Below are 18,566 nucleotides of genomic sequence, written 5' to 3' on the forward strand. Positions count from 1 at the left end.
ATAAAGCTGAAAGTGAGTTTATTGCAAAACAAACCATTGAATCACAATGTCAAATCACCAAAAATACAAAGCCATTTTCTAGTTAGATTGAGGCACAGAAGTCGGTCTTTGGTATTTTTTAATCTTTCAAATCCTTTGGTAGCATATCTAGCTGTGTTCTTGAACCCAACGGTTCCAGTTTAATTTCAGCTGGTGAGCTTCCCAAGCCCCAAGGAATATAACCCTAATTTCAAATGGTTTCCATAATCTGAAGAATGGAGCCTCATTAACTTATTGGACCAAGTTTTCCAATCACTAGGTTGGCAGAGATGTGCGTTGAGCTGTGTGGAAGTCCTGACGTGTTGATGTATATGGGAATTGCCTGGGAAGTTTCAACTTCTAATGGACAATTCCCTTGCTCCCTGTGACCCTCCACCACGTTTGTCTACGATTCTGAGATTGAGTCGGAGGCTTGGGGGAGGTCCGCGACACTTATCTGAATAGTTACCCAGGAAATATTAGAAAAATTAAAACCTAGTCTAACATCTGACTAACTACAGAACTGCCTCCATAGCCTTGTCCTTGCCCTCCCCATGACACTCCCTACCTGACCCAACTATCCCCTCAGAACCAACCACCTGACTACCCCACTGATTTACTCTCCTCCCACGACCAACCCAACTACTCCACCAACCATCCGAATACTCCCTTATGACCTGACTACCTTCCAACCTGACTAACCACCTGACCCGACGTGATCCGACTACCCCCCCAATTCAACTACCCAACTCACCAACTTACCTGTCTCACCCACTTACCCACGCAACCCACCTCACCCATTTACCCCTCTACTCTATTTACCGACCTCACTCACTCATTCATCTATTTGCCAACATTCAAACTGGATGAGTGCAGCTCCAACAGCACTCAAGAGGCTTCTCACCAACTAGAACAGAGCAACCAACTTGATTGGTACGCCTTCTACAAACATTCACTCCCTTCACCACTGAAGCACATAAGCAGCAGTGTGTACCATCTATAAGGACAAGGGCTGCAGGAACTCACAAAGACACCTTAGAACCTTTCAATCCATGAACGCTTCCATCTAGAAGGACAAGGGCTGCAGATACATGGAAAAAACACCACCTGCAAATTCCTCTCTCAGCCACTCACCATCCTGAATTGGAAATATATCGCTTTCCTTCATTGGCACACCGTCAAAATTCTCTCTAACAGTGCTGTGCGTGTACCTGCACCACATGGACTGCAGCGGTTTAAGAAGGCAGTTTACCACCACATTCTCAAAGGCAATTAGGGATGGGCGTTAAATGCTGGCCTAGTCAGTGACGTGCACATCCCATGAATGAATGCGAGTTAAAATTTCCTGGGTAGTGTTTACCCCAGTTTATCACCAATGCTTTGTGTGCCAGGGTCGGCACAGTGGCATTGTGGTTAGCCCTGTTGCCTCACAGTTCCAGCGACCTGGGTTTGATTCTGGCCTTTGGTGACTGTGTGTAGTTTGCAAGTTCTGACCTTGTCTGTGTGAGTTTCCTCTGGGTGCTCCGGTTTCCTCCCAAGTCCAAAAATGTGCAGGTTAGATGGATTGATCATGTTAAATTTCCCCTTGGTGCCCAATGCAGGTTAGGTGGGTTGGCCATGATCAATGTGTGGGACTGCGGGGATGGGGCGAGAGAGTGGGCCTTGGTAGAGTGTGCTCGTTCGGTGGGTTGGTGCAGAGTCGATTGGCCGAATGGCCTCCTTGTGCACTGTAGGGGGTTCATGTAGACATGGAGAAGACTCAGGCATCGAGTTTAAAGCTTTAACACCTGATCAGACAGTTTTTGAATCAAAACTAAAGCACCCATCAATTGATTGGCAAAATGTGCTGTTAGACTGAAAAGCTATATCACTGAATTGGTTGCAAGGTGATTTCAGAAATTGCTTGTCAAAAGGATTTTACTGAGGCAATGCAATACCTAAAAGAATAATCCAGCCTTTTCTTTCAACTTAAATGTTGTATTAATTTCACAGATTTTAATTTTAGAGGGACTGGAAAGATAGAGAAGGAATGAAGATTTTATCGTCCTGAATGTTTTATTCTTTAATCAGTTATTTAGTTAAATGGGTTTGACTATGCTATGCTACCCGAAAGTCAATTCCCCAGATCAATCGTTCTTTGCGTATGATGAAGAACTCGTGGATAATGGTCCTAAATTCACCTTTAGCTCTTTCAACTTCTGCTCCGTTGGCATTGACCATGATGGCTATGTTATCTCAATGGTTTCTCAGCATCTGGCAGGGGGCCTCCTGGCTTCCTGTGGACAGTGGACCTCTCTCCTCCTGACAACCTCTGGTACCAAGGCCTCCAGTAAACTGAGGAAAAAGCTCTCTGCCCTGCCATATTATAATGATTCCTCTTGCATACGAATATGCGAATTAGGAGGAGTAGGCCAATGGGCCCTTGGGGCCTGCTCTGACATTCAATAAGATCATGGCTGCTCTGATTGTAATTTCAACCCCACATTCTTGCCTACCCCTGCTAATCTTTCAGAGAATCTATCTAGCTCTGCCTTAAAAATATTCAATGAATCTGGGCACAGTTCTCCCAAAACATTTTCCCGGTGGGAAAACTGGTGAGATTCCTGCCAGGTGGGTCAGCGTGATCCAGATCACAATCCACCCACACTTAGATATTTCTTTGGAGCTCAAGGTGATTCCCGCTGGGAAGGAGAATGCAGGGCCAAAATATGTTTGCAAGATCAGCTCCTCCGAGATCTCCAGTCCAGGCTATGTTATGTTGTCAGCCGGGGGCGGGGAGAGTCCCAAAATTAGTTCTCCACTGCGCAAATCGCATTATGGCCCTCTCCGGAGTCTCCGGCCATATGGCGATATGTGCCTGCGTGAGCAGGGCTGCAGAATCACCACCACCCCTGCTTCCACTGCCCTTTGAGGAAGAGAGTTCCAGAAACACTCAATCCTTTGAGGGAAAACATTTATCCTTGTCTCTGTCTTAAATGAGCTATCCCTTATTTTTAAATAGTGACCCTTAGTTCTGGATTCTCCGACAAAAGAAAGCATCCTCTCCACGTCCACCCTGTTAATATCCCTCAGGATCTTAAAGGTTGCAATCAAGTCATCTCTTACTCTTCTAAACTCCAGTGGATACAAACCTAACCTCTCCAACCATTCCTCATAAGCCAACATGTCCATTCAATTTCTCTGAACTGTTTTTAATGCATTTACATCTTTCCTTAAATAAGGTGACCATACTATGCACAGTACTTCAGACTTGGTCTCACCAATGCCCTGTATAACTGAAGCATAACCTCCCTACTAAAATGCAATATTTTAAAATTGTTTTTTAAATCGTATTCCTTAATATAATTAAGCGTGGTAACTCGGTGAACTTAATAAAGCTGAAAGTGTGTTTATTGCAAAACAAACCATTGACTCACAATGTCAAATCACCAAAAATACAAAACCATTTCCTAGTTAGATTGAGGCACAGAAGTCGGTCTTTGGTATTTTTTAATCATTCAAATCCTTTGGTAGCATATCTAGCATATCGAATCAATTCCCCTCACAATAAACAATAACATTCTATTAGCTTTCTGTACCTGTGTACTAGCCTTTTGTGATTTATGCACTAAGACATCCAGATCCCTCTGCACCTCAGAGCTCTGCAATCTCTCACCATTTAGATAAGAAGCTTCTTTTTTATTCTTCCTGCCATAATGGACAATTTTACATTTTCTCACATTATACTCCATTTGCCAGATTTCTGCCCACTCACTTAACCTATCTATTTCCCTCTGTAGCCTTCTTAGGTCCTCTTGACTACTTACTTTCCTACCGATCTTTGTGTTGTCAGCAAAGTTAGCTACCATATCTTCAATTCCTCTATCCAAATCATTTACATAAATTGTAAATGTTTGAGGTCCCAGCACTGATCCTTGTGGCACACCACTCATCACATCCTGCCAATCAGAAAAAAGACGCATTTATGTCAACTCGCTGCTTCCTGTTAGACAGCCAATCTTTTATCCATGCCAATATGTTACTCCCTACACCATGGGCTTTCATTTTTTGCAATAACCTTTGATGTTGCAACTTTCTGCCTCTGGAATTCTAAGTACAGTACATCCACCAGTTTCCCTTTATCCACAGCGCATGTGACTCTTCAAAGAACTCCAATAAATTGGTTAAACATGATTTCCCTTTCATAAAACCATGTTGACTCTGCCTGATTTTCTTGTATTTTTCCAAACATCTTGCTATAATATCTTTAACAATGGCTTCTAACATTTTCCCTCTGACAAATGTTAGGCTAGTCAGATACTGTTCCCCAGTCACTTCAATTATCTGCTGCAGTAACAATCCACCATCCCTTTGAATGGTGAAGGCTGCATTACACTGGTGCTAGACTGGCATGAACATGGGCCTCCTGCTGAGGCATACAGTAAATCAATAGGGCTGGGCTGCATTTTACTGAAATCAGCAACAGGCATGAGTTTGCACAGGTTAATTGCACATCTGCAACTCCGCATTCATTTCCCCTGAAGGGAAAATGGAAAGAGAGATTGGGTTGGGGGTTGGTATTTGGGGAGAGGGACAGAGGAAGTGAGAGGTGAGAGAAAGGGAGAAGAATCAGAAGGGAGAAGGTGAAGATCTCAAGGAGGAGGGAGAAAGAGGCAATCATTGGGAGGAGAACATTGTAGTGGAGAAGAGGTGAGGGCAGATGGGGAGAGAAAATGAGAGAGAAGGAAGGTGGAGAAGAGCAAATAGAATTGGAATGGAAGTTGGATAAAGGGGAGGATGTAAAAGTAGATTAGAATACATAAACACAGAAACAAGGAGGGAAGAAGGAAGAGACAAAGTACGGGAGAAGATAGGAGGCGGAGGCTATTTGGGTGATTAATTCTAGGAGCTCAACCTGATCCTGTGTGGTGAGGTAGCAACGAACTAGGGAGAATTTCCCTTGTTCAGGGAGAGGGCTAAAATGCTAGTCATTGGGGTAAGCATAGGTGATGTGGGAGTTGAAGTGTTAGACTGCTGCTCAGTCTGAGGAGGGGGTTACCTGGAGTTAGGAGAGAGTTGACATCATGCTCAGTGAGGGTGAAGTTAAATGTTGGTTATTTTGCAGGGTGGGAACCAACAATAATTCCTACTTAATGAGGGAGGATGAACTGTTGTTTAGCTGAGGGCTGTGGAGGTAGAGAGAGGTCAAATGATTCTTAGTGTGGGGGACGGTGTTAGAGATCTCAATAACAAGTGGTTAAAATGCTGGAAATTATACTAAGGCTGATTGGCTGGGGAGAAGCCAAAGGGTTGGTGGGAAACTAGTTTCTGAATCAAAGGGAGCCTCAAGAGTTAGCTGATGATTGAAAGTTGGGTAGGGTGCTCTTTCCAAGGGCCAGTGCAGACTCAATGGGCCGAATAGCCTCCTTCTGCACTGTAAATTCTATGAAATCTATGAAAAACACAAAGGGCAAAAGAGTAACTAGGGAGAGAGTAAGGCCTCTTAAGGATCTACAAGGTTATCTATGTGTGGATCCACAAGAGATGGGTGAGATCCTAAATAAATATTTCTCAATATTGTTTTGAGAATAAGGTATTGATCTGCCTATTCCTTTTCGAGTGAAGGACAAGGCTGGTAATAGTACGGAACCACGGATGACTCGGGATAGTGAAGCCCTGGTTAAAAGGAAGGAGGCATATGACATGCATAGGCAGCTGGGATCAAGTGGATCCCTTGAACAGTATAGAGATTGTGGAATAGAGTTAAGAGAGAAATCAAGAGGGCAAAAAGAGGACATGAGATTACTGTGGCAGATAAGGCAAAGGAGAATCCTAGGTGGATTGGCCATGCTAAATTGCCCTGAGTGTCCAAAAGGTGGGGTGGGGTTACTGGGTTATGGGAATAGGGTGGAGGTGTGGGCTTGGATAGGATGCTCTTTCCAAGGGCCGGTGCAGACTCGATGGGATGAATGGCACTGTAAATTCTATGAAATCTATGAAAAACAGAAAGGGCAAAAGAGTAACTAGGGAGAGAGTAGAGCCTCTTAATGATCTACAAGGTCATGTATGTGCGGATCCACAAGAGATGGGTGAGATCTAAAATGAATATTTCTCATCGGTATTTACTGTTGAGAAAGGCATGGATGTTGGGGAACTTGGGAAAATAAGTAGTGGTATCTTGGGGAGTGTACATATTACAGAGAAGGAGGTGCTGCAAGTCTTAAAGCGCATCAAGGTAGATAAGTCCCCGGGACCTGATGAAATGTAACCAAGGACATTGTGGGAGGCTAGGGAGGAAATTGCCGGTCCCCTAGCAGAGATATTTGAATCTTCGACAGCCACAGGTGAGGTGCCTGAAGATTGGAGGGGAGAAAATGTTGTGCCTTGTTTAAGAAGGGCCACAGGGAAAAGCCTGGGAACTACAGACCGGTGAGTGTAATGTCTATGGTGGGTAAGTTGTTAGAAGGTATTCTGAAAGACAGGATCTACAGGCATATAGAGAGGCAAGGACTGATTAGGGACAGTTAGCATGGCTTTGTGAGTGAAAAATCCATGTCTCACAAATTTGATTGAGTTTTTTGTAACCAAGAACGTAGATGAGGGCAGTGCAGTCGGCATTGTCTATATGGATTTTAGCAAGGCCTTTGATAGCTTGTTGCATAAGGTTAAATCTCACGGGATCCAGGATGAGGTAGCCAATTGGATACAAAATTGGCTCGACAACAGAAGACAAAGGGTGGTTGTAGAGGATTGTTTTTCAAACTGGAGGCCTGTGACCAGCGGTGTGCCTCAGGGATCAGTGCTGGGCCCATTGTTATTTGTTATTTATATTAATGATTTGTATGAGAATTCAGGAGGCATGGTTAGTAAGTTTTCAGATGACACCAAGATAGATGGCATAGTGGACAGTGAAGAAGGTTATCTAGAATTGCAACGGGATCTTGGTCAATTGGGCCAGTAGACCGATAAATGGCAGATGGAGTTTAATTTAGATAAATGTGAGGTGATGCATTTTGGTAGATCGAATTGGGGCAGGATCTACTCAGTTAATGGTAGGGAGTTGGGAAGAGTTACAAAGCAAAGAGATCTAGGGGTACAGGTTCATGGGCGAGATTCTCCGACCCCCCGCCGAAGTCTCCGGCACCGGATATTCAGCGGGAGCGGGAATCGCGCCACGCCGGTTGGCGGGCCCCCCCGCTTGATTCTCCGGCCCGGATGGGCCGAAGTCCCGCCGCTAAAATGCCTGTCCCGCCGGCGTAAATTAAACCACCTACCTTACCGGCGGGACAAGGCGGCGCGGGCGAGCTCCGGGGTCCCGGGGGGGGGGGGGGGCGCGGGGCGATCTGGCCCCAGGGGGTGCCCCCACGGTGGCCTGGCCTGCGATCGGGGCCCACCGATCCGTGGGCGGGCCTGTGCCGTGGGGGCACTCTTTCCCTTCCGCCTCCACCACGGTCTCCACCATGGCGGAGGCAGAAGAGACTCCCTCCACTGCGCATGCGCGGGAATGCCGTCAGCGGCCACTGACGCTCCCACGCATGCGCCGCCCGGAGATGTCATTTCTGCGCCAGCTGGCGGGGCACCAAAGGCCTTTTCCGCCAGCTGGCGGGGCGGAAATTCGTCTGGCGCCGACCTAGCCCCTCAAGGTTGGGGCACGGTCCCCCGCGATGCCCGTCTGATTTGCGCCGTTTTGGGTGCCAGTCGGCGGACATCGCGCCGTTTCCGGAGAATTTCGCCCCATAGCTCCTTGAAAGTGGAGACACAGGTGGACAGGATGGTGAAGAAGGCATTTGGCATGCTTGGTTTCATTGGTCAGAACATTGAATACAGGAGTTGGGACATCTTGCTGAAGTTGTATAAGACATTAGTACGGCCACACTTGGAAAACTGTGTACAGTTCGGGTCACCCTATTATGGAAAGGATATTATTCAACGTGAAAAAGTGCAAAACAGATTTATTGGGATGCTACCGGGACTTGATGATTTGAGTTCTAAGAAGAGGCTGGGATTTTCTTCCTTGGAGCGTAGAAGGTGATCTTATAGAGGTCTATAAAATAATGAGGGCATAGATAAGTTGGATAGTCAGCATCTTTTCCCAAAGGTAGGGGAGTCTAAAACTAGAGGGCATAGGTTTAAGATGAGAGGGGAGAGATACAAAAGGGTCCAGATGGATACTTTTTTCACAAGAGGGTGGTGAGTGTCTGGAACAAGCTGCCAGGGGCAGTATTCGAGAGGGATGCAATTTTGTCTTTTAAAAAGCATGTAGGCATATAGGCATGTAGATATATGGTAAGATGGGTTTAGAGGGATATGGGCCAAATGAGGGCAATTGTGACTAGCTTAGTGGTAAAACTGGTTGGTGTGTACAAGTTGGGCCGAAGGGCCTGTTTCCATGCTGTAACCCTCCATGACTCTATAACTCGAAACCTGTTTTAGATTTTGTGTCAACTCTCAATATGCTTTGCCAGAATTGTTGCTTTAGCAGCTGACATTGCATGACATTTAGAATTGAAACTTCGCGCCACTTGGAGTTGTAATAGGTCCTGCAGTTAAATGTTAACAGTTTTATCATGGTCTTTGCCATAGAGGGAGTTTGACAAGAGTTCAAATGTTTTTTGAAATGAAATATGCAACCCACTCAATAATATATGATTGATTTATTCTTTGGATTGTTGTACTATACTTTCAGGACCTGGCCGTGACAATGCCTGATGAATAAATTGAGGTCTTGTGCAAAGTAGATACAACTTGCAAATAAAAACGTTCTTATTTTAAAGACATTTTCATCAGGAATTTGACGTTCCATTGTTACGAGATAATCTCAGAACTGAAGCATGGGAGTAAATTGTGCTTCTCAGTATAAATAAGCTTATAAAGGACAGCAATAACTTTGTAAAAGCTGAAGTACAATCCAGTGTTGGCAACTGGGCTTTTCGCTCAGGATAGATGCACTATCACAATCTACAGATTGGAACAAAGAGGAAAAGTAACAGTTCATTTGTAACAGGAAATTAATCTATTTGAAATTAACTGGAATATCTGTACTTGGAGCAAAACTTGCTGTGAAGTGAAATTTGTCATTATTGGACCTGCTCTTAAGTACCGTAGTCGGCAATTGCATCAATGCCTCGAGCTCACCATTGCTTGTGAAATACTCTGATTGCTTTCAATCCTGGAATAATGGCAAATCCATTTTAAATAGGCTATCTGCTGCTGCTAGCATTCCAGTGGTACAACTAATTCCACTCGTGTGAATACCTGATAAGAGGATTTGTCTGTCCACCGATAAGAGAATATTTCCATCAAGTGGCAATTTTTAATTGTAATTATAAAATATCATAAAACCTAACATATTAATCACATCACTTTTGAAATTGATTATACCCTTAGAATATAGAGGATGGATCTGCAAACCAGGGTGGCCGATGATGCAGAATTTTATTAATGATACTACTTTATTGACAAGAGAGTATATTTTTTTCAAAATGAATACATTGAAATTTATATATTCCATGATATTCTCTTCGCAGGTGTGGACTATAAGCTGATGGTTGCATTGAATCCTGGCTCAAACTATTTGAACAAAGATGACAAGATAGGGTCAGAATATCCTTCCTCTTTCTTGCATTCTATCTTAACAATGTTCATATTCTTACTTCGTAATGGATTTATTATTTCCTTGTAGTAAATTTAAGACAGCGCAAGTTTATCAAGCAAAAGAAACTTGCAGAAACAGTGGGGTAATTTTGTCTTTGAATAATATGAGATGCATGTGTTTCTGGAGAATTTCGCCCCTGATTCTGAACGGGCGAAATTCTCCGGAAACGGCACGATGTCCGCCGACTGGCGCCCAAAACGGCACCAATCAGACGGGCATCGCGCCGCCCCAAAGGTGCGGAATGCTCCGCATCTTTGGGGGCCGAGCCCCAACATTGAGGGGCTAGGCCGACGCCGGAGGAATTTCCGCCTCGCCAGCTGGTGGAAACGGCCTTTGGTGCCCCGCCAGCTGGCACGGAAATGACATCTCCGGGCGGCGCATGCGCGGGAGCGTCATTGGCCGCTGACCGTTTCCCACGCATGCGCAGTGGAGGGAGTCTCTTCCCGCTTTATCGGCGGGACTTCGGCCCATCCGGGCCAGAGAATCGAGCGGGGGGGCCCGCCAACCGGCGCGGCGCGATTCCCGTCCCCGCCAAATATCCGGTGGTGGAGACTTCGGCAACCGGCGGGGGCGGGATTCATGCCAGCCCCCGGCGATTCTCCGACCCGGTGGGGGGTCGGAGAATGTCGCCCCAGATGACATTTACCCATCCATTGGCCATTTTGAGTCTGTTAGTTAAAATCAGAGTGGAGTGTCCTGAAAATCCATGGGTACAATTGGATCACATCTGCTGGTGTCCTTCAGTGCAAACCTTGCAGGTTTTGTGCGGTCAGTGGAAGGTCATCTGCACGACCACGTTACCATCAGACAGTCTATAATGTTTGCTGGTTATCAGTGGGAAAGGGGACTCGGCCCCACTCCCAGAGGTAGAAACAAAGATTTGTGAACGCTGGAAATCTGACATTAAAAACTGAAACGGCTGGAAATTCATAGATTCAGCACAGAAGGAGGCCATGTGGCCTATCGTGTCCACGGCGATCAATAAAGGTCTGACTACACTAATCCCATTTTCCAGCGTTTAACCCAGAGCCCTGGAGGTTATGGAAGCGTAAATGACATTCAGCAATCTGGCAGTATTTGTGGAAAGCACAAAACGGAGTTAGCATTTTGATTCAAACACGATTCTTCTTCGAATCTGAACTCCCAGAGATTCTGTGCAGAAATCGTCCATCAGCCAATAGAAAAAAAAACACAACTCAACCTTTTTCAGGATCAGTGTCACTTCTATCGCTTGGAATCATACTATTCTCCTCCACCAACCCGCATGAACCTCACTTATGCTTTTCTGGAGGGCAGTACAATTAATCTCAATGGTTGTACCAGCCTCCACGGAGTTCCTGATCTATCAATGTCCCTACCCCAACTTTGCATTTGCTTCCATGCCTTTTACCCACAAGTCACGTAAGTACTGGAGGGGAAGGTAGACATCAGAGTTTTTGCTCTGTACAAGGCCCAGCAGTAACATTGATCATAGTCTGGCAAATTTAGGTCCAAGCCCAGTTCCAGACCCTTCCAGTCTCCTGCTATAGTTGTAGCAGAAGTGTACCAGAGGTGTCAAAAAGTCTCAGAAGGTGTTGTCGAAGGAGCCTTGGTGACTTGCTGCAGTGCATCTTGTAGATCAGTGTTTTTCAAACTTTTTTGCCCAGGGCCCTTTTTTCCCAACCGACCATCCTTTGGGACCCACGCCAGCCAGCCAACCTTCGTGAACCACACTGGCCGACCTTTGCGACCCATGCCGGCCGACCTTCGTGATCCATGCTACCCGAACTTCACGACTGACCTTTTTTGCTTACGTTTAATGCGACAGGTGAGCCTGCTTGTTCCTCGTGATCTCACTTGATTTGTCACTCAATGTTGCATTTCTTCTAAGGGCTTCAGCTGATGATTAAAGTTCTCGCTGCATCCTTTGAAAAAAAATCAAGAGGTTTGTCCTCGAACTCGCCACACTTAGTCTTCAAATGCTTTTGAAGGTTTGAGGGTTTTTTTTAATGTAGAGTACCCAATTTATATTTTCCAATTAAGGGACAATTTAGCATGGCTTATCCACCTACCCTGCACATATTTTGGATTGTGGAGGCGAAACGCACGTAATCACGGGGAGATTATGTAAACTCCACACGGACTTGGATCGAATCGAGGACCTCAGCGCCGTGAGGCAGCCATGCTAACCACTGCACCACCATGCTGCCCTGAAGTTTTGAGGGTTTAATCTTTAATTTGTCAGCACCTCCCTGCACATAACACACATGGGCTTTGCATCCTGGTTTGCACTGGCACAATTAATAAAGCCATACCTGAAGAATTTATCTTTATACTGCTTTGTTTCCGGTTTCAGCTTCTTCTTAATGGGTTGTTCATCAGAGGCCCTGAAGCTCACACCAGCACTGCTTTGTCCTGCCGTAGACTCTCCTGAGAAGCACTCTCCAGCAGATTCAGTTGTGAGATCCTGCCTTGTTTGTGTCTCTGGCCGTCTCTTCCTTATTACAAATTGATCCATCTTAAGTTCTTCACACAGTCCCATTGTTTGCTTGCTGACAGCTACAAAATGGAGGAATCTCTCCTCCAGGATTTCACGGCTAAAGCATGGATTGCGTGACGTCAGTGTACATGCCAGGCGTGTGACCTGGTCTCTCCCACCACTCTGCCATTTGTAAAAAGAAATTTGTTCCTGGGAAAGCACACTGATGTCAGGAGGAGACGGTACTGGGACCGTGCGCTGACGTAAGGACGAGATGGTACTGGTATAACGCGCTGAAGTCAAGAGGTGGCAGTCTGCCAGGCTGTGCAGCGGGCCTGTGCAATGCCGCATCTGCCTGAGGGGGCATGCATGCTGACAGCACGCTCTTTTTTTAAAACAGCACATGGCGTCCCATAAGTTTTATTTGTGAAGACTGGTTATTTCTAATACACCACTATAGTGACATGATTGCAGAGGTTTCCAACATTCACACAGGTTTCACATGCTGGTGCACTTGACCTGCCCCAGAGGAGAACCACACTTAGTGTCAGGAACAGAGAATCCAGCCGTTGGACTGAGTGGTTTTAAGATTTCTAAGCAATCTAACTTGTGTTAAATTGCTTTGACACAATAATCATATTTTATAGGAGCCCTAGTAAAGCATAGTGACTAACAATTGAAGCAAATGAGATACTATCTGATACAATTGATGAATAATCAGGCACAATACAGGCCATTTTTCACATACATTCAGTAGGACAGGACAGGCTTATTGGAAAGGCAATAGCATTTGATACGGAACATCTCACTCCGTATCTTCAGCAATCGGTAAGTATATATTTGTTGAAATATAATTTAAGAAAACCAATTATCAGCTCTCAGATAAATGACCTGAACATAGCAGTGAGAGAATATAATTTATTTAACAAAAATTCAAGGTAGGTAAAACATATTCACATAATTGGTAATGTTAGAAAATACAAGGATTTACATCTTCATGTTTAAGTCAGTTTGAAGTGGTTTAGAACTCATACAAATCCTGTCCTAAATAATGCTTAATTCCCAGGGCTGAGCTCATTTGCATAATTATTCACAGCATCGACTACACATGCAGATAGATCTTTTTCTCTCTCGGAATGATATGACTCATGGGAGAGGAAAATTAAGTTCAAATAAAACTTACAAGGATGGGAATAATTCAATGAGAGTGTTACCACAGCTTGCATTTACATAAGAATCTCTGATGTACAAAATCGTTTGAAGACACTTCAAAATAGCATAACTAAATAAAAAATTAACACCATGTCAAAAATGGTGAAATTAGTAATTTTGGGGCAAACATTTATAAGATTTTGGAGAACTTCAACAGGCATTTCAACCTAGTGTTAGAAGTTCCCATGGTTGACTTCTGGTTGCGGCTATGCGGAGCTAAGCCGCACGATTCGGCAGCTCCCGCTACTACGGGCTTTCGGGCTCATTGGAGGAGCCCCAATGGAATTTGTTTGATGACAACCCATGGGGAAGTGAAGAGAGAGATCCCCCTCCAACTTTTATGGAGCGGACCAGAAGTGCAACGGCCCAAAAAGCGGCATTGGAGCTGCGGGAGAGGCGAGGGAAAAAAAATCAAAATGGCGGCGGCTGGGGACAAAGCGGAGTGCGGGCCGGAGCTGCAGGAATTCATCAAGCGCTGCTTCGAGGAGCTGTGCAAGGAGTTGCTGGCGTCTATGCTGGCGGTAATTGAAGGACTAGGGATAACCCAGAAGGCCCACGAGGTGAAGATCCAGGAGGTACAGAAAAGAGTCAGTGAGAATGAGGACGAGCTCTTGGGCCTGGCGGTGAGAGTGGAGCGGCACGAGGCGCTACACAAGAGGTGGGCAGGAAGACTCGAAGACCTGGAGAACAGGTCGAGGAGAAAGAATCTGCGGATCCTGGGTCTCCCAGAAGGAGTGGAGGGGGCCGATGCCGTGGAATACGCGGGCACGATGATCGGGGCGATGATGGGCGCGGAGGCCCCTTCGAGGTCGCTGGAGCTGGACGGGGCACACCGGGTGCTGGCGAGGAAGCCCAAGGCAAATGAGCCGCCAAGGGCGATGGTGGTGAGGTTCCACCGGTTCACGGACAGAGAGTGGGTCCTGAGATGGGCCAAGAAGGAGCGGAGCAGCAAGTGGGACAATGCAGAGATCCGAATATACCCAGACTGGAGCACGGAGGTTGCAAAGCGGAGAGCGGGTTTCAACCGGGCCAAATCGGTGCTGCACCGGAAAGGAGTGAAATTTGGAATGCTGCAGCCAGTGCGATTGTAGGTCACATACAAGGACCAACACTACTACTTCGAAACGCCTGAAGAGGCGTGGACCTTCATACAAACTGAAAAGTTGGACTCTAACTGAGGGTTTGTGAGGGTGGGGGGGATGTTTGAGGGTTGATGTGTGATGGTTGTTGTATATAGGGGGTCAATCACGCGCAGGAAATGTTACATGGGCTGGGGGATAGAGACAAGGCCGCGACAGGAGCTGCGCCAGAGGGGGCGGGGCAGGCTTTGGAAAGCGCGGGTTTTTTTCCTGCGCGTGGGAAGAAAGGCGGGAAGGGGAACGAAGGAACGCATATTGATTGGGAGACTCCCACACGGGGGGGTCAAAGGGACGGCGGGGGAAGCCGGGGTCAGCAGGTGTCAGCTGACTTACGGGAGTGATATGGGGGGAGCAAAAAAGCTAGACAGGGGTCTAGCGGGGGGGAGGGAAGGGGGGGAAAGGGTTGCTGCTGCACTGGCCGAAAGGGAAGGGGACACAGAAGAGGTGGTCGGGACGGAGGTCCCCCGGCTGGGGGACTGGAGGGTGAGGGAGACGCAGACACGGGACTGGCCCAGAAAAGGAGATGGCTAGTCAGCGGGGGAGGGGGGGGTGAGAGCCTCTCCAATCCGGCTGATAACGTGGAATGTGAGGGGCCTGAATGGGCCGGTGAAGAGGGACGAGTTTTCACGCACTTGAAGGGACTGAAGGCAGACGTGGCTATGCGCCAAGGCACACACCTGAAGGTGGCGGACCAGGTCAGGTTAAGAAGGGGATGGGTAGGACAGGTATTTCACTCGGGACTGGACGCGAAGAATAGAGGGGTGGCAATATTGGTGGGAAAGCATGTGTCATTTGAGGCCAAGACTATCGTAGTGGATAATGGAGGGAGATATGTGATGGTGAGCGGTAGGTTGCAAGGGACGTGGGTGGTGTTGGTAAATGTATACGCCCCGAACTGGGATGATGCTGGATTCATGAAGCGCATGTTGGGGCGCATTCCAGACCTGGAGGTAGGACGCCTGATAATGGGAGGGGACTTCAATACAGTGCTGGACCCAGCACTGGACCGCTCCAGATCAAGGACTGGAAAGAGGCCGGCGGCGGCCAAGGTGCTTAGGGGGTTTATGGACCAGATGGGGGGAGTGGACCCATGGAGGTTTGCAAGGCCGCAGGCCAGGGAATTTTCTTTCTTCTCCCACGTGCACAAAGCCTACACCCGGATAGATTTTTTTGTTCTGGGCAGGGCGCTCATCCCGAGGGTGGAGGGGACGGAGTATTCGGCCATAGCCATTTCGGACCACGCCCCGCACTGGGTGGAAATGGGGCTGGGAGAGGAGAGGGATCAACGCCCGCTGTGGCGGCTGGATGTGGGACTGCTGGCAGATGAGGTGGTGTGTGGGAAGGTGAGGGGGTATATCGAAAGGTACTTGGAGGCCAACGACAACGGGGATGTGTGAGTGGGGGTGGTATGGGAGGCGTTGAAGGCGGTGATCAGGGGAGAGCTAATCTCCATCAGGGCTCATAGGGAGAAGACAGAGGGCATGGAAAGGGAGAGGTTAGTGGGGGAGATTTTGAGAGTGGACAGGAGATACGCAGAGGCCCCGGAGGAAAGATTACTTGGGGAAAGACGACGGCTCCAGACGGAGTTTGACCTGTTGACCACAGGGAAGGCGGAGGCACAGTGGAGGAAGGCGCAGGGGGCGACCTACGAGTATGGGGAAAAGGCTAGTCGGATGCTGGCACACCAGCTCCGTAAGAGGACGGCAGCGAGGGAAATAGGGGGAATCAAAGATGGAAAATAAACGAGGTATTCAAGGCCTTCGATGAAGAGCTGTACCGATCCCAGCCCCCCGCGGGGGAAGAGGGGATGAGACGATTTCTAGACCAACTGAGATTCCCGAGGGTGGAGGAGCAAGAGGAGGCTGGTTTGGGGGCACCAATTGGGTTGGAGGAGCTGAGCAAGGGTTTGGGGTGTATGCAGGTGGGGAAGGCCCCGGGGCCGGACGGGTTCCCGGTGGAGTTCTACAGAAAGTACGTAGACCTGTTGGCCCTGGAAGTGTGGAGGAGGCAGGTTCAATTGAGGCATTCAAGAGGGCATTACTTGAATACAAAAAATGTGCACGGGTACGGGGAAAAGGCATCACATTTGCTTCTTTTGCAAATCACTCTAAATCTGTGCCCTCTCGTTCTTGATCCTTTTACGAGTGGGAACAGTTTCTCCCTGCACACTCTGTCCAGCCACCACATGATTATTAACGTCTCTGTCAAGACTCCTCTTAACCTTCTCCTCTCCAAGGAGAACAGTCTCAACCTTTCCAAATCTATATTATGTCTCCTCTGAGCCTTCTGCTCTCCAAGGCTGTGCTTGCAAGTTTGGTGCAAGTGTCAGCTATTTTGACTGTGAAAACCATGCTTCAAATCCTGTGATATTACCTCCCTCTGATTAGAACATTGTATAGTCTTTCAATTGTTTGCAAACAATACATTATGTTGAACATTTGCTGTATTAAAATACTTTTATTTAAATGTCAGTGCTTTCAATGAACTCTAATCAACTCGACAGATGTGGATGACATTCTTGAACTAATCCCTCAAATATGTTACATTCTCCATAATTCTCAACATTAATCTCTGCTTCTGTGCAGTTCCACAGTTCATTATATATTCCGAGCCCTTTCAAGAAAAGGCTTTGCAGTCATACTTTGCATGCAGCTCGCATACATGTTCCGGCACATGAATTTCCCCAGTTTCTCTTTCCCAGCTATCATATTATTACACTAATAACCAGCTGAAACTGATAACAGGAGAAAGGGGTAATTGAGGTTTTCTCCTTCAAAGACTATTAACTGGGATTATATTGAACACAAGTTGGAAATGATATTCACCATATCTGTACTCAATTGCAATTTTATTAAAATGGTTTCCAAGTATTGCTCAGTCACATTGAAAGTCACATTCGTACTTGGCAGAAAGGCATCCAACCCAACAGGAGAAGTTAGTTTATCTCAAGGAAACTCTAGTCAATGCCAGGTGAATGCCCTGTAGCACCAGGTAAGACGGCACTGTTAATAATATCCACTCATGTATATAATGAGATGCAGACAGGCAGTGATTGACACACAGGATGACCAGTAAGCACACAACACAGTGCAGCCAATCACCAGACAGGACACTACCACTATAAAGCCAGAGGGCACTAGGTTTCCTGCTCTCTCGGGACCCAGCCACTGAGGCAGTCAGAGTCCACGAGCTAGTAAGTCTGGTCAGGCTACTACAAGGTCTCCAGTCAGTTCAGTATATTGTCGACCCACAGCTGAATATGTATATCAGTTCTATCGTTGAATAAAACAGTGTTGGATCTTTCCAGTGTTAGACGTCTGTTTCTAGCTTCCGTGCATCGAGTGCAATCCACATCGAACCTACCTGCCTAACACATCAGACACCACAGAAGAAGCACACAAACCACAAGACAATTAAAATTCTTGACATAACTGGGAATAATCTTCTCTTGCTAAGTTCTCCATGAAAGCATTTTCTGCGCAGATTATTTTTTGCTTTGATCCTCCCAAAATATCTGGAACAACGACCTGGGCACCCTATGAAAGGGAGGTTTACCATATTATGAAGTTTTCATGCTACCAGAAACTTACCATGCCAGCCCTATATACATGTGTCACATCTGGTAGTCTGCTGTTCACACGTGTATCAGAGAAATGACAGCTGTTGCTTGCAAACAACTTACAGCTTCTTGTAGAAAGGAGACAAGACCCAGAGCTTTCACTGGATGAAAGATTTCACTCAAGTGTGTTGTCTAGCAGGCAGCTCTGTATGTATCAGAGCTCATTGTATCTACTGCACAGTTTTCATGACGAAAAGGGGTTTGCATTCAATTAATATTCAGGTATTAACTGACCACTGTTACATTTTTACACACATCAGTGATCTCTATCCAGCAGCTGTGATATTTATTATGGAACAACTATGTGATAAGATAACTAGGATAAATAAAATAATAAACTACTAACAGCAACTATTGTAGAGCAACTGCAAAATACGTCTATCCTCCAGCACAACCTACTCCCAACTCCCCAGCAACAGGGTCACTTTGTGAGTTTACATTGCCACCTAGTGGTCAGAGGTTGTGCGTAATATTATGTACAGAATT

This window comes from Scyliorhinus torazame, chromosome 7, assembly GCF_047496885.1.
Source record: "Scyliorhinus torazame isolate Kashiwa2021f chromosome 7, sScyTor2.1, whole genome shotgun sequence".
Classification (NCBI taxonomy): domain Eukaryota; kingdom Metazoa; phylum Chordata; class Chondrichthyes; order Carcharhiniformes; family Scyliorhinidae; genus Scyliorhinus; species Scyliorhinus torazame.